Source organism: Suricata suricatta, chromosome 7 (genome assembly GCF_006229205.1).
Source record: "Suricata suricatta isolate VVHF042 chromosome 7, meerkat_22Aug2017_6uvM2_HiC, whole genome shotgun sequence".
NCBI classification, from domain to species: domain Eukaryota; kingdom Metazoa; phylum Chordata; class Mammalia; order Carnivora; family Herpestidae; genus Suricata; species Suricata suricatta.
In genome coordinates this window covers 111,395,272-111,411,836 of record NC_043706.1, presented here as the reverse complement: position 1 = coordinate 111,411,836, position 16,565 = coordinate 111,395,272, and the positions used below count along the sequence as shown (strand labels likewise).

Sequence of the window (16,565 nt, the reverse complement as noted above, 5' to 3'; positions counted from 1 at the left end):
ATTAATCAGTGATTAATCAGTGATAGTTGAATAACTGATTTAATTAATTACTCTATATAAATAGCATGTGTTCTCAAACAAACATTTCTAAGTCTTAAATATAAAACCTAATGTTATCTTAATTTTTAACCTGTAATATTTAATTAGGAAGAAAGACCTGTCTCTAATCCACACTTAAAAAAAAAAAAAGACCTTCAGAGGTGCCTGGGTGGCTCAGTCAGTTAGGGACCAACTGTTGGTTTAGGTTCAGGTCATGATCTCACAGTGCATGGGTTTGAGCCCCACATCTGGCTCTGTGATGACAGTGCAGAACTTGCTTGGGAGTCTGTCTCCCTTTCTCTGCCCCTCCATCCTCCCTCCCTCCGTCCCTCTCTCTCTCTCTCAAAATAATAAAAATAAATTTTGAAAATTCTTCTGTTCATGTCACTGGCAAAAGATCTTATTGAATCTTCCATCATCCATTCCAGCTATTTTGTATTTAGTAGTAAACTATCATCATATATAAAGATTTCACATAATTAAGCATTTATGTTTTTGTGGTTATTTTTATTCTCCAATTATTATGTAGCATTAAGTTGTTGTTATAATTCCTTTCATCTAGACTGGAGAGAATAGCAAATGATGAAAGATTTTGGAAAAACATTCTTTACTGCCTTCTGTGCTACAAAGTCATATTACATAGCAATGGATGATCAGAAACAAGTCGTTATAGTGGTCCATGATCATATACTAGCAATTATTTCTTAGATATGACAGAAGTTTAAGCTCGTTCAGGTAAAATCACAGGGATCCATGTCAGTGTATAGTTGGGAAGACCTTCCATTCCATATGAACTCAGTTTTTTCTTTCTAAAACTTAATGTCAATTTTGCTTCATACATATCTAACATTTGCATTTATGTACATTAGTTCAATGATAATATAGTGAAGTCATTTATCAGAAGCCACTCTTTACCTGAAAATTTTGTCTCAGGAAAGTACATTTGAGATTACAGATAATTTGACTCAATGTATATAAGGAACATGCTAACCACCTAGGTGGTCTCTGCTCTATACACAGGCCAAGTAGGTCTACATTAATTCAACCTCTGCTTGAGAGGCCTTTAGTAAGTAAATCTTATGACCCAATGTTTTACTGAGATACCTAGAATTTTGAGTTCATAGGTGTTTTCTTCCTTATCATCAAGACCTAGCACATGCTAGATACAGAGTAAGCACTCAATATAGTTGTGAAATGAATGAACTATACATATTGGTCACATAAATGTTCTTTGCATCATCTTCATCCTCGTCCTCACCACCAGCATTACTGAATGCTTACAATGTTCCAGGCATTGTTCTTGCTTCACAGACTAATTTGCTACAAATGATACCCATATGAGCTACATGCTCCTATTGCCCTTATTTTATTAAAAGGTCCAGTAAGATGCCCGGGAGTACAGATAGCACATAGAAGAACTGTGACTTGAGCCCAAGAAATCTGCCTCCAGGGTCTATCCTCTTAATCACTATAGTGTTTGTCCTCTACAATGTCATATGAAACCCTGCCTGAATCTAGTGCTAATTTGTGGTCCTCATCGACCTTAAAATTGAATTGAAAGAAGTAACAGTGGGGCACCTGGGTGGCTCAGTCAGTTAAGTGTCCAACTTCAGCTCAAGTCATGATCTCACGGTTGGTGGGTTTGAGCCCCACATCAGGCTCTGTGCTGACAGCTAGCTTAGAACCTGGAGCCTGTCTTCGATTCTGTGTCTCGCTCTCTTTCTGGCCCTCCCCTGCTTACGGTGTCTCTCTCTGTCCCAAAAATAAATTAAAAAAAAAGAAGTAACAGTATTGCAAATGAGAAAGATTTTTAATTTTAATATCTTTTGTAATTACTCTCAACAATTTCAAAGAGGCAAGTGAATTCCTAAGACCAGGCAACACCACAATTATTATCTCAGTCACTCTCAGGGTCTCCAAAAAGCTGACTCCAAACTATCTCTCACTCTCTTCCTCCCCCTCCCCCCCACAATTCGCCAGCCTCTAAAATCCCTCAGGTTCTACTGCTCTAATCTAGTCAGTCCTCAGCCTGCCAGCCTTCCTGCTTTGTGCTTTTCTCCAGCAAATAGTTACTTGGGGTTTCAAAGTTTTCCTTGTTTGCCAGAAGGTCAAAACTTACTATTTTACTCAATTACAGCCACTATCTCATTCATTCTTCCTGATGAGTTATTTCCCCAAACCCCTCATTTCCCTCATCTATGTGCTCTGACCCTAACTCAATGAGACATCCTGTCATTAATATATAAGAACAGATGATCCTTGGTCAGAAAATGTTAGCCCTTCATAAAGCAATTGTTACTTATTTCATGAGAAAATGTATTTTCTAAATGGTAAAGTACTGTAAGTACAAAGGTTATTTATTAGCTTTTTTTGTAGTCTTCCTTGTATATGCATGCTTTTTGGAAACTATCTCAGTTTTGTGACGTTTACATTACAAATTTTAAAATACTTTGATCATCCCTAAAACATTATCTTTCCACCTTAGACATTTTATTCTCCAGATTGGTAAGTGATATATGATTAAATAAATATGATGTGTCTATCTTTCTCTTCTGTCATTCAACACCATTTTGCATTTATCTGTAATGCACTAAGCACATACTATGCCAGATACCATAACATTTTGAGAATAAAATACTTTTGAGATAGGCTTACTATGGAAGTGATCTTGAGTTGAATCTCAAAGGAGAAATAGAAATTTATCTGGTACAGAAAAGAAAAAAAGCAAACTCACCAGGCAGAGGGAATAATGGCATATGAGTATGGACTTTTTCCTGAAAACTTATGTGAATGTTGAGTGACTAGCAGAGCAGTTGACTTTAGAATTGTTCTAACCCATTAGATTATGTGAGTATATAGACATGGATTCAGATATAGATATATAGATATAGATATGGATACAGATCTGGATACACAGACTACACACAGAATATAAATAATGGTTCACAGATACATCCACACAAACCACTGCCTCCTTGTCACTGCTAGCAATTTTAGTGGTTTTTTTCCAGGTCTTTATAAGTTTAGTGTATAGTATAGAACAAAAGAGGTAATTAGAAGGAAAAGATATGCTATTTTCAGGAGGGCAAAACTCTACTTCTTATCTTTCTGGCCTGCATTATGAGTTTAGGTAGTTAAGCTCATTCTAATCCCTCCCAAAAAAGCCAGCTCATGAAAGACATCTCAGACAGTGCACAACATCTCTAAAACTGCTCCAGGACACTGTCAGTTTTGTTCTGGGATCTTTGTATCCTCCTTCAACTCTAACTAGTTCTGATTTTGATCCTGCCCTTGAGTCTGTTTTGTAGGAATGGGTAAAACTCCCTTTGCCCTGCTTTGTTTGGTGCAGCTCTGTGTGGGACCTGATTTGAGTAGGTACAACCTGTACTTTCTCAGGTCTGAGTAATCAAGGGAGGTGGCTGGTGAAAAACTCCTTTACTATATATTGTATGGTCCAAAACATAGAATTGAATTACACCCCAATTTCTCTGCAGAATTAAGTGGATAAAATGTGAGCAACATGGAATGGCTATTAAAGAATTATAGGTAGAGAAGTAACACTGATTCAGAAGCTATTTCATATTCATTAGGTAACATGACTTAATTCCCCCAAACACCCCATTGTATAGACTTTATCAGTCTCATTTTACAAATGAAGAAAGGGAAGCTACGAGAAGATAAGCAATATGTACAAAATTATGAACTAGTAAGATTGATAACTATGATTTGAACTCAGCTCTATAACCCAGAAGACTTATTCTTATCAGGGCATGAAGCAGAGCCAAAATTTGGTCCTCAGCAAAGCTTATCAACTTACATAATTTATAAAATATATGACTTACCAAGTTGTTGTTTTGTTGTTTCATAGAGTTTCTACCCATAAACAAATTAATAAAATTTACATTTATTATCTTTCCGTTCTTTCCATTGATTTGTTTCTGTTACACTTACTGATCAGGTGCTCAAAATTAACCTTTTCAATTTAATTGCCTTGCTTCATGGTCAGGAAACACTTGCCTTTTAAAATTTTATCAGCTATTTTCCTATTTATTTTTTTTTTTAATCAGTAAAGTATATTGGTCAGAAAAGGTCTCCAATTAGTTGCTAACAACCAGTTTGAAGAGTCAGTCAATATCTGGGCTTTTATTGAATTTTCAGCAGGTTGCATTATAGATTGCAGCCCATTTTCATTATATGTTAAATCTATTAAACTGTGCCTATTTATTCCCATTCAAAAGCAGCAGGGTAATATTTATTGCCATATTCAATATGGGTTGCTTGCTTAAGATTATGTAAACATTGTGAGTATAAATAAACTGCAAATAGCTGGTGAACCCTTATAGAGTATTGACTTACAGCCTCTTAATTCAATTTGAGGTCATGTAATGTTAATGACATAAAAGCCAGTCATCATTACCCATACAATTATGATTGACTTTTTTTCCTGAATAGTATTTAGACTAAGCAAATTCAGCTGAATTTGTGGGATAGCAAAATCTGAACAGAAATAAAACCAGATAAAATGTATTCTTCCTATATATTTTTATTTGAGTTTAGAATATGATTACTATAAAAATAATTATATATTCTGTTATATAATGTATACATTTAATAAATAGTCTAGAAAAAGGATAGTGTAGATTAAAAAACACCAATTTTTCAAAATATGACAAACATTTATAAAATTCACCAAATTTTCATTTGGATGTTTTTATACTTTATTTGCTTTTCCAAATACTATGACATGTTTGTAGGTGTTTGTATGTGTGTGATGATTTGCAACCTCAAAATCCCACATTCTGGCTTCAAAGGGTAGAAGCATTTTTAAAACCTGCATATACAAGACCTACTTTTAATAATTGTGGGGCAGTTCCCAGTGAGCCACAGATAACGGGATAACAATTATGAATTCTGAGCAAAATATATTTTTAAAAGATCCCAAATACTTGAAAGCAATGGAGAACAACCCAAAACAGGTAAGCTGTGAGGGATGTGTACGCTTAGAAAGGGGGAGATATGGGATGTACTTCCGAGTGCACAGGGCACAGTGGCTAAAACTCAAATAGAATTCCACAGTTTCTCGTCTATCTTTTTCTAAGCTATCTTGAAAAAACAGAGACCAGAACTATGAACAACCACAGCTGCTATGAAGTGAGGGAAAAATACTGGGAAAATAAAACACATAAGAGGAGTCTCAAAATATGTGTATAAACTCTTCCCAAATCTCTCACTGATGCCAGAACTGAATATGACCCAGGAAGATGGCAAGTATACCAACTGGGGCTAAAGGACAACACAGAAATCTACAGTAGCTGCATTCCACAGGAAGGACTACAGTTTGCTGTTTGAACCTACATAAGTTAACCAACTGATATAACACAAACATAAAAAATGAAGGACTATTCTTCAGCAAAAAACATAACAGGATCCTGAGTTTCTAGAAATGTTCCATTCACAATATCCAGGATGCATTTAAAAAAATTATTAAGCATACAAAGAAATAACAAAATGTTTCCCGTGCTTAAAGCAGTGAATAGATCAACATTGATATCAACCAGATCTTGGAGTTAGCATACAAATATTTTTAAGCAGCTTTTATACCCATGATCAAAGATACACATAAAATGCTTATAATGTAAAGACAAATAGAAAATCTCACTAGATGAATATAAACTACAAAAAATACCAAATATAAATTCTAGAACTGAAAAATGCAGTATCTAGAATACATTAAAAAAATCACAGCATGGGATTAATAGAAAATTGGAGATGAGAGAAAAAAAGTGTAAACTTGAAAAAACACCTGAGACTTTTTCCTAAGTTCTTTTTTTGTTAATGTTTATCCATGTATTTATTTTGAGAGAAAGACAGCGAGCAGGGGAGAGATAGAGAATCCCAAGGAAGTTCCGTACTGTCAGTGCAGAGCCCAACGTGGGGCTTGAACTCATGAACAGTGAGATCACGACCTGAGCCAAAACCAAGTGTCAGACGCTTAACCAACTGAGGCATATAGGCACCCCTCCTAAGTTCTTAACATACATTTTAATAAAGAAAATATTATAACATTGTGAGGGGCAGGGAAGATTACAATGTATGTTAATGCAATACATATGACAGTTGGAACAAAGAAATGGTGGCTGGAGAGATCACAGCAATAGATTTATATATCTCCAAGGTTATTATGCTTTACAGTTAAGTGCTAGATTGTTAAAAATATTGACAGCAACAAATGTTTGAAAGTTTGTGGAGCAACTGGAACTCTGCTCCATTGCTGTTGGGAGTGTAAATTAGTACAACTAATTAGAAAAGAGTTAAGCATTTTTTAAATAAATTTAAACCTTGATCTACTCCATGACCCCTATAATCCACCTTTAGGTAAAACCCAAGAGAAATACAGTATATGTCCATGAAAAGACCTATACAAAAATGTACAGGGAAGCTGTATCATTAGAACACAGTCTGGAAACAGCTCAGGTTTGTATCAATAGAACTGATGCAGAAATGGTGGTTTATTCACACAATGAAATACTATTCAGCATTAAAATGAATCAGACGAGTGACATATGGAACAAGATGACTCCCAAAAGCATTATGTCAAATTAAAGAAGCTTTACAAAGAAGAGTGCATATTCTATTATTCATTTATTTGACTTTTTAGAACAGACAAATCTAATCTACTGGGAAAATTTTTTTAAAAAATTGCTTTGAGGGGTAGAGACTGACTGGAAAGAGGCATAAGACAATTTCTCAGGTAATGACAGTATTCCTGATGGGAGTTTATATTACACAAGTGTGTACGTCTCTTAAAACTTATTGAATGTCACTCTCAGTAAGTCCATGTTACACCCAGGGAGGATGTGTGAATTTCACTGTAGGTAAAATTCTACCTTAAAAAGGAAAGTAAACCAATATTGAACTCTAGTTAGTAATATTCATAATGAAGAGTTGAGGCATGAAGTTTGCAAGGGATGTTGAGTACATGTGTGTTTACTGTACAATTCTTTCCATTTTTCTGTACGTGGGGAAATTTTAATAAAATTTGGCAAAGAACCTAAAGAAATATTACACATTTATATATATGTGTAAGTATATATCTGTGTATATATAACCACATACGCATATATATAGGTGTATATATGTGTATGTGTATATACATATGTATATATAAGATTCATCTCATTTGTTGGTTTTTATAAATTGTCAATACCAGTAATAATGGAACTTTAATTTGACATTTCTTAAATCAAATGGGGAAAAGTTTGTAGATACTACAGAGAAAAACTGTCTTTTCAATCCCAGTCAGAATCAGTGGAAACAAGCAAAAGCAAGTTCTAGATCAGCAAAACAGCTGAATGTCTCCCCAGGACCCCAGCAGGCCAGCAATCAGCAGGTTAACTGTGTTTTCCTCATACAGCTTTCCAATCCTTCCAGTTTGATTTCATAAAAATGAAGAACTTTGACTTCGAATCATATTTAATACATCAGTGCTATCTTTTGAAAAACTACAAGTGAGTCATTGAAAAATACATTCAGTGTCCTAGTAAGCGATCTGCTTGTGGAGTGGGCCAGACTGGTTTCTGCGGCTTTAGGTGATGTTTCTCTAGAAGGGTGTTTTCTGGTAGCAAAAAGAATTCAGTTCAAAGAAACCTAGTAAGAATATGAAATATAAGAATGAAGAACATAATTCCAGAAACCTAAATGGCACTGTTAGTTTTCAGACCCAGTTACTGTAATCCCAAATGGGTTAGAATTCTATTAAGACTCACTGGCCTCCCTACCCTCCCACTCTAAACAAAAATTCTTTTCACCTGCTACCCCATTCCTCAGTTTTCCGCCATCTAGTTCTTTTCCCTTCCATACACATGCACACGGGCCAATTTCCATCATAATTTTTTAAGTCTTGAAATTTATTTCCAAATGTCTCTATTTTAAGAAAGCCCTTCTTCCGCCTTCTTGCTGTAACGGAGTCCTTGCTTTCCTCTGAGAGTGACACTCTATAGATCTCCTCAGTGGATTTCTAGGACCACCAGGAAATAAAGAGTAGCTTCCTTCTTTTAATTGGCTTTTAACCGCTACTTAGAAATCAGTTCCTCTCATTGCTCATAACTTCTTTTCTAAAAGTTTAAATCGTCCACCCTTTACATAGGCTCATCTCCATTACTGACTGATCTCATGAAGCCCATCCACAAAAACACTGCTGATTCAGTTATTTTTATCCCCCAGATTTCTACCATTCACGCTCATTAGATGAGCATCAACCAGCCTTCATGTTATTTCACAGAAACTAGAAAATATTAAGTGATTCTTTGAGAACAAATGTGTTTTACTTCTCACCATTCTAAGATTTCTCCTTCCAATTTATTTTTTTTTTGTCTCCACCTTAACATTCTCTTTCTCTCTCTCTCCTCATCCACCTGCCTGTCTATACTTTTATATAAGGATATCCTATCCTGTGCTATATCTACTGTAATGGCACCCTAACTTGTCTTTCTGCATGACTCCACTTCTGTTTATCTGCCACAGTGTCATGAAAATGATCTTCCTAAAAATTAAGTCTGATCACATCATTTTTCCCCACTTTTTAACAATCTCTGTTACCTCTTAGCTAAAGCAGAACAGCCGCTACATGGTCCCCTGGACATTTATAATCAGGCCCCTACCTACCTCTTTAATCTGTACACATCAAGTGTACTGACATCTTACTGTTTAAAACTATACCAGGTGCTTTGAAAATTCTATTCTGGGCATTGCCTCATCCATTATCTTAACCATTCTACGATATTATCTTCTTCTGTGCCATGGTCATCTAGTCACCTTCCACGACTCAGCTCCTATGTCCCCAGCTCTGTGAAAATATTTCCTGACTTTGCCACATAAAATTTGTTTCCTTATTTTTATTTATTTATTATTGAGAGAGAGAGAGAGAGTGAGCACACACTTGGGGGGAGAGGCAGAGAGCAAGAATCACAATCAGCACTGACAGTGCAGAGCCTGATGCATGACTCGAGTCCACAAATCATGACCTGAGCTAAAACCAAGAGCCAGATGTTTAACCAACTGATCCACCCTGGTTCCTCTGTTGTTTCCTTATTGGTGTTTACACAATACTTACTTTATATTTTATTATAACCCTCATTACACTGAAACTTCAATATCCTTTACAGTGGATTTCAACTCTACAAGATCACTGAATATAGAGATAACACTAGCTAGCCTGTAATAACACTCAAATTTAAATTTATTGAATGAGAAGAAATAGATGCACTTGTGTATTCTTTCTAGAGAGAGATCTGGCAAACCAAAGCCACTAACCTGATCAAACCCTTGATTTAGTGGAAATGTAGAACTCTGTTTTGGCACTCTAGCTTAGTGAAATAATTGAAAGAACCCAAGCTATGTGAAAATATCGTGGACCTTTATCATTCCTTGGCTGTCCAATATCCAGACTCCATTTTTATTCTTAGGTAACTGGCACTGTATTTAGTACAAAGGGCATGTATTTCTCCATGCCTGCTAAGGAAGTGGAAGTAGGAAATATTTTTCTTCTCCCCTTCCTTTAGCAGTTTGGGCATGTGCACATGACTTTAGCCTAGCGTTGTGAATCTTGAGCACTTAAAGAACAGGGCTAGGGAATAATGAAAATAAGATGACTGTGAAAGAAATAAAAGTATCAGTGGTGGTGGGAAAGGAAGGGGTAAAGGTCAATGTCTATAAAAAGACCCTGACTGGACTATTTGAGCAGTGAAACCTGGGAATGGCTTTGATGAGCGCCATGTACCATGTCTTGTGCTCAAGACTTTCCAACAAATCTGCAACTTACATGATATACTTCAAGTCCATTTCTGTTTAAGTTAAACAGTATTGGTGATTTCTGTTTCTTCTGATCAAGAAGCCAGATGGATATAAATACGCGACATTATGTTTATACATTCCCTACCCACACACATGTGCACTCACACAGAGAAAGATCAAAAGAGTAATTTTATTATAACAAAATAAACAAACAGATATTCAGCTGCTTCACTTAAGCATTTTTAAGATAAAATGTGAAGACATAGTAATGGTGACAACAATCACAATCATTTACACAAAGATCCACTCCTTACACAACGATCACAATCAGAAGTGGCCACTTTCCTTTAATGTTTATTTCTTTATTTTGAAAAAGAGATCAGGGGAGAGGCAGAGAGAAGAAGAGAAAGAATCTGCTGACAGCAGAGCCCCACGTGGGGCTCGAACTCATGAGAACCGTGAGGTCATGACCTGAGCTGAAATTAAGAACCACTTAAACAACTGAGACCCCCAGGTGCCCCAAGAAATGGCCACTTTAAAAATTCTGTTTCACAGTGAAAATTTCCTTTTAGGTTTTTATTTTTTTCCCTTCACTGTGTTCTTTTTGATTACCTTGAAATGTGTGAAGTCTGGTAAACCATCACTTTAAAATGATGATAATCTAACTCATGTCTTTAAAGAAAATCTTTCTAATGTAGTCTGGCAAAAATAATTTTTAAATATATTTCTTATTTTCATCAGTTTAAACTAAGTTAATATTATGGAGTAGTTGTTTTCATTGCCTGACCCTAATGTATATAATTTTTATTACTACTCAGAGATATTGATACATATGTTTATATATCAGTATACACAATACATGTATTTTATTTTCTCAAATCATGGTTCTTGTTAACATCTACAGTCAATGTGGCAAAAACTATCATTAATATAATGATAACATATAGACCTCGAGATTTGCTGTAAAAAAGTCATCCAAAGACTTCCCTTCAATATAGTCAATTTCTTAATAACTTAAAAAAATCATCCCATATTGTTTACAATACATCACACATATCTTTCCCTCTCCCTCATTTAGTCCTCCTGGTCTTGGTACATAATATTTCTCCTGCTTGTTTAGGCCAAGTACCTATCACATCTCAAAGAATAAGAGGAAACTATCTGTTTGAATGCCTCTAACTTTCCATTTAAGTCTTTCACATCTGTGGAGCATTTTTTAAAAATATTCAAGCAGGTAAACAGAGCTGTTTGCAAGTAGTTCAGTATTTGAAAGACAAAAGAGAACCTGCCAATTTAAAATGTTTCTAAGACACATCAAGGAAGAAAAGGAGATACTTGTCTGCTGAAAGTCTGAGCTATGTGGGTGTGTGGGAACACATTGGTATAAAACAAAAATGGGATAAAACAAAATGTTGCCGAATAGAATGATTTCCAGCTGTGCACTGCAGGAAGTAACTCAATGCTCTTGATACATGATGCAGATGAAGAGTTTTATAGAACTAGAAAATCAGTCCAATTTGAACTAATAGCCATCCAGACACAACAATGCTTGTAAGCTGGAAAAAAAAATAATAATGCTGAATCCAGTTGTTCAGGGAGAAAGAAAAGAAACAAGAAAGGCATGTATTCTAGTCCAAACTCACATTTATAGTTATAGGTCTTTCAAATTGTCTTGTACTGTTGCTAAGTTCTGCCCTTTCCAGCTTCCAAAATAAAAGGATATTTTTGGAGGCTTCTGAGTTGGTCTGATCTCCTTTCTTCTTTTTACATAAGGAAACATGGTACATGTCCCCCATTGGAATTAATTTTAAGAATTCTTTACTCTGTTCCTTCCACACAGGTTTAGAAGAAAATTTAAATAGTTTCATTATCATCAGAAACAAAATAAACCAAACGTAACCCTATGTATTTCAATGACACCTAAGCATGTTTTGCTTGTGGAATATCAATATTACTCTCTGCAGCAGATATTCTTGCTAAAATAAGGACTATAAGGGCTATTATGAACTCAAATGCCATCTAACCACTTGGCCCAGACAAGCTCTATAGGATTTTATTAAACTCCTCACAAAGGGTATTATTTCTCTTATTCAAACAGGATTATGCTACAAATTTGCAGTAACCTTAAACTTATACATACACAAGATGGTAGTCGCCACTGTAACCCAGATATCTGATAAGGACACTCACTGACAGATATACCAGGAAGGGCAGGGCAATCTGTCCCCATGACAATGACTTTAAGTAAGGCATTTGTATACAACATTCTTCAAACTCCTCCAAAGAGTATTTTTGAAACTAACTTTAACTATCCTATTCCTGGTAAATTGAAGTTAAGCATGCTACCTCTGATCAATAAAAACTTGAAATGTAGAACAAAACCCCTAACTTTAGCAAACTATCATCAGTAGGGCTAGATTGAAAAGATTCTTTATCCAACTTCAAATCTACCTCCCTCAAATACAGGTCCCTGCTACTCTCCCTTCTGCCATTTGTTGAGTATTCAGTGGACTGCTCTGATCACAAAATTTCTAGTCCTTCCACTTTCCATGGAAATCGTATTCTCTAGCCATTTAAAATTAGAATCTACAAACTACTTTGTTTTTTTTTTTAATGTTCTACTTGTAGAACAGTCCTGATTCATCCTAAGGGTTTTCAAAATCATATGTTAAAATAATTATTATAGCTGGGATACTTATTTAGAATGTTCTAGCATAAGGGTACCCAAAATATTCCTTGAGGGGGTGGCAGTTGGGGAAGAATAGACTGCTTCCAACTTCTTCCAACCTCACTTCATCAATATCAGCAGAACATATGTTCGGTATCTGCTCTCTTCTGCCTGGCTTACAAAACCAAGCCTCTAAACTAGATGTCTCTTTGGCAGGTCTGCCCACAAACTCAAAATGAGAAGTAAAAAAGGCAAGAAGAGGAAATGCAAAACACTTTTAAGTCACTGAAAATGAAATGGAGAGCCATAAATTGGCAATTACCCTGTCACAGAGGTGTTTGTAATATAGAACACAAATTGAAAACTTGGTGTCTGTTCTTAACAATCCCAAATGTAAAAATAAAAATATGATCAATCTCAAAGCTAATTGCTATATGAGGAACATGAACTTGCATTTACATCCCTCACACAAAAATATCACAAGGGGCTTATGTAAGCTGTGATGTATGCAATGGCAGCTGGAAAGATGCTATTCCCCATGGACCCTGCTCTTTAAGGACTGCTAGACAAGTTCTTATCTCTAATAATGAAACAGTTATATTAAAAACACTATTCTACGCCATGTTACCTCTGGTTTAAAAGACTTAGACCAAAAAAAAAAAAAAAAGAAAGAAAGAAAAAAGGAGGAGAAGGAAAAGTTATATACATTTGCATTGTTCTTTTTTATTTGTTTTTATTAGTAAGTATATGAGTTCCTCAGGGCTTGATCCTGTATCCTTTTCCTGTTTTATTCTCCTCCCCAAATAATCTCATCCACTTTGAAGCCAGTCACATACCATCTGCATAGTCAACAACTCCCAAGTTATAACTCCAGGCCAGAGATCTCTTTGAAGCGCCAGACCTCCTGGTCCAAAGACTGGGTTGACACCTCCTGTCAGATGTCTCGTCAACATCTCAAAGTTTACCCAAAGCAGAGCTCATGACTTCCTATGCTCCAGCACCACCACCATCCACACACCCCTCCCCAACACACACATCCTGAATTAGCTACTCCTAAATTCTCTCTAGCTTAACACATTCTGCTTTACCTTCCCAGTGTCTCATACAGAAAGCTAGGAGTCATTTTGCTCCCACTCCACCACTAAATACGACTGTAACTCCAAAATTAATTTCAGATCCATTTGCTTCTGTCTAGTGCCACTACCAACATTTGGAGCCAAACAATAGCATTTTAAACATCTGGACTTTTGCAAAAGCCTCTTAAATGGACTCCTGTTTACCTTCTGCCTTTTTTCAATCCATTTTTAATAAACTAGATTTTCTTAAGGTACAATCTGATGAAGTCACTCCTCTTAAAATCATTTAATGGATTATAACTTGGGTTAAAATTCAGAATTATCATCCTGGCTTACAATTCCCTTTCATTACATTCAAAGAATACTGCCTTTGGTCAGTTTCTAGAACAAGGCTCTGCTTTTTCCTTCCTCAGACCTTTGCCTAGAAATTCCTGCTCCTTAATTTTCCTCTACTCATCATACATCCTACCTTTCAGGAGTCTTTCTTCCTGATATCTTCCTTCTTGTGAGATATTTCTTAATCCTTTCCAAAGAATGCCCCTTTATAATCCCTAATTATCCCTTACTTTCCCTCTATCACATTGATTACAATGTGTGATTTTATATAACAATTATTTATCCAAAGTCTATTTATCTTGTCAGAACAGAAGCCTCCCAATAGAAGAAGCTATGTTTGTTCTGTTTACTTTGTTCACCATTGTCCTCAGAGCCTCACCAAATCTGGACACATAAAGGTGCTCAAAAATACTCTCCAAGGAAAAATGTAGCTTAGAATTTAGGGCATATTCTGATGAAGTGGATAACTTCTTTTTATCAGAATATAAAAAGAACAAATCATAAAAAATACAAAAAAGAAAAACAAACCACACAGATACAGTTATTTTATTGTTTAATGACTTGACAACTCAGAGGTCATGTTAGCATCAAGGGCTAAAACCAATATTCCTTTAAAGCTTATTTTGTTAATTGTCATCCTAAACTTAAATCCCTCTCTCTGGGTAGTTTGTCAGCTTCTGTCTTAGAAAATAAACAAAAACTGTCATTTGTGTTTTGTTGTAAATCACTTTGAATTCTCTCTGGGATTAGGTTGGCTCAGTTGATACGACTTTTGGTTTAGAAGTTATATTGATTGTTTGACTGATGTATTTGTCAAAGCCCCAGGCTATCTTTCCCCCTTTTCCCATCCCCACCAACACCCTCCTTCCACAAAAAAACCCAAAACCAAAACCAAACATACATACACACACACACACACACACACACACACACACACACACACACATAATTTTGGAAGAGATAAATGTACGATTCTAATAAATACAATGTAAAGTTATGCCCAATGATGGCTTGCTTCTGAAACTTTATACTGCATTATCACTTTCAAATTGTACCAGGTCTCAGCCTGACCCATAGGGTGAAGAATTAGAATGAGAGTTGCATGAAAAAATACTTCACAGCTGACTCAAGCATCTAATTCTGTTTTATGCTTTAAAAGCAAATTCTATGCAGCTTCAGTATATCTATGGAAATACTTGTTTTATAGACAAAATTTTTTTGAAGTGAGATTTGACAGTGTTTATAGCAAAACACTTTGTTCTCTAGCAGCTGTTTGAACACACACATAAATATGCAGGAAAACTCACAAATATTCTGTTTGCTCTTGTAAATACTTGAAGTGAAAAATCAGCATTTTACAGTCATTTAGCACAGTGTTGCTAATAATATTTTTCATTTACCAAGCACATATAAAGACTCAGATGAGGTTTTTGTAAAAAAATTTGTTTTTGCTATTTTACCAACATTCCATGATCACTAAACTCTAAGTTCTTTGAAGGCAAAAACTATAATTTATTAACCTTTTTATTCTCAGAGACAACTAGAATATTGACATCAAATGGGTATTCACGTGTTTTTATAAAATTAATGAATCTCATTAATGAATGAGATTCTGTGAATTGATTTAGTCATACCATTTCTAATTTTGTTTTAAAAACTCTGCGTGGAGTAAGTACATTTGTTCTAGTTCATCTAATCTAAAACAACAAACACAAAAGAAAACAAAAGCCACGAGCCTTTGTCACAAGGCATGTATTGTTAATGTTTGTTGAAACGATGCAACTCAGCAATCATAACAAATGTGTAGCACTGACCATTTCAAAATATTTCCATGTATCTATTCATTCTCAAAACAAACAAAAAAGATAAAGGATAAACATTATTAGCTCAATTTTATAGATAAAATAATGGAAGATCAGTAATGAGAGATAATTCCCTCAATAAGGAACTTGAACATTTTAAACTCAATTCCAGCTCTTCTTTAACTATATGTAACACATATTCATTGAATTCCTTTTCTCCAACTGCCTAGGCACTCAGCTAGGCAATAATTATACAAGAACAAACAATGCGGGCATGACCCCTTTCTTCACAGAGCTTCAAACCAATGTAAGAGGATTTTATGAGGGAATTTCTGCAGAGATTTTGTAAGAAACATTTCCATATTTGATACAGTAAATAAAAAACCAGAAGTAGGGGGTGACAGCAGGTAGCAATGAGAAAATTTCAAAGATATTCTGCGTAAGTATGGCCAGCTGTCAAGTCCAGACAGTGAGCTAAGATAATGAGGGATAGAAGTCCAGAGACACCGGATTAAGCTAATCTTCACTTTGCATTCCTAGGCAAAGACCTGGAACCTAGGTTTGGAGATGAAGAAATTAAAGATAAGAGTCTTGGAGACATGATCTGATTCTGAGTCAACAGTCTGCAGAAAGAGAAACTCTGTATTCTAGCCAAGAGTCAGAAGGAGCCTTCGGAGTGCAAAGAGGTATCAACAGGTAGAAAAGGGGCACCTGGGTGGCTCAGTAGGTTAGGCATCTGACTTCGAATGAAGTCACAATCTTGTGGTTCATGAGTTCAAGCCCCTTCTTAGGCTCTCTGCTGACAGCTCAGAGCCTGTAGCCTACTTCAGATTCTGTGTCTCCCTCTCTCTG

At 35.6% G+C, this 16,565-nt stretch overlaps 1 protein-coding gene across 1 annotated transcript in view; it reads right to left on the bottom strand.

Annotated features, from left to right (window-relative positions):
• Positions 1-16,565, bottom strand: part of LAMA2 (laminin subunit alpha 2) — a 600,504-nt gene that overhangs the window by 456,041 nt on the left and 127,898 nt on the right. The window lies entirely within an intron of this gene.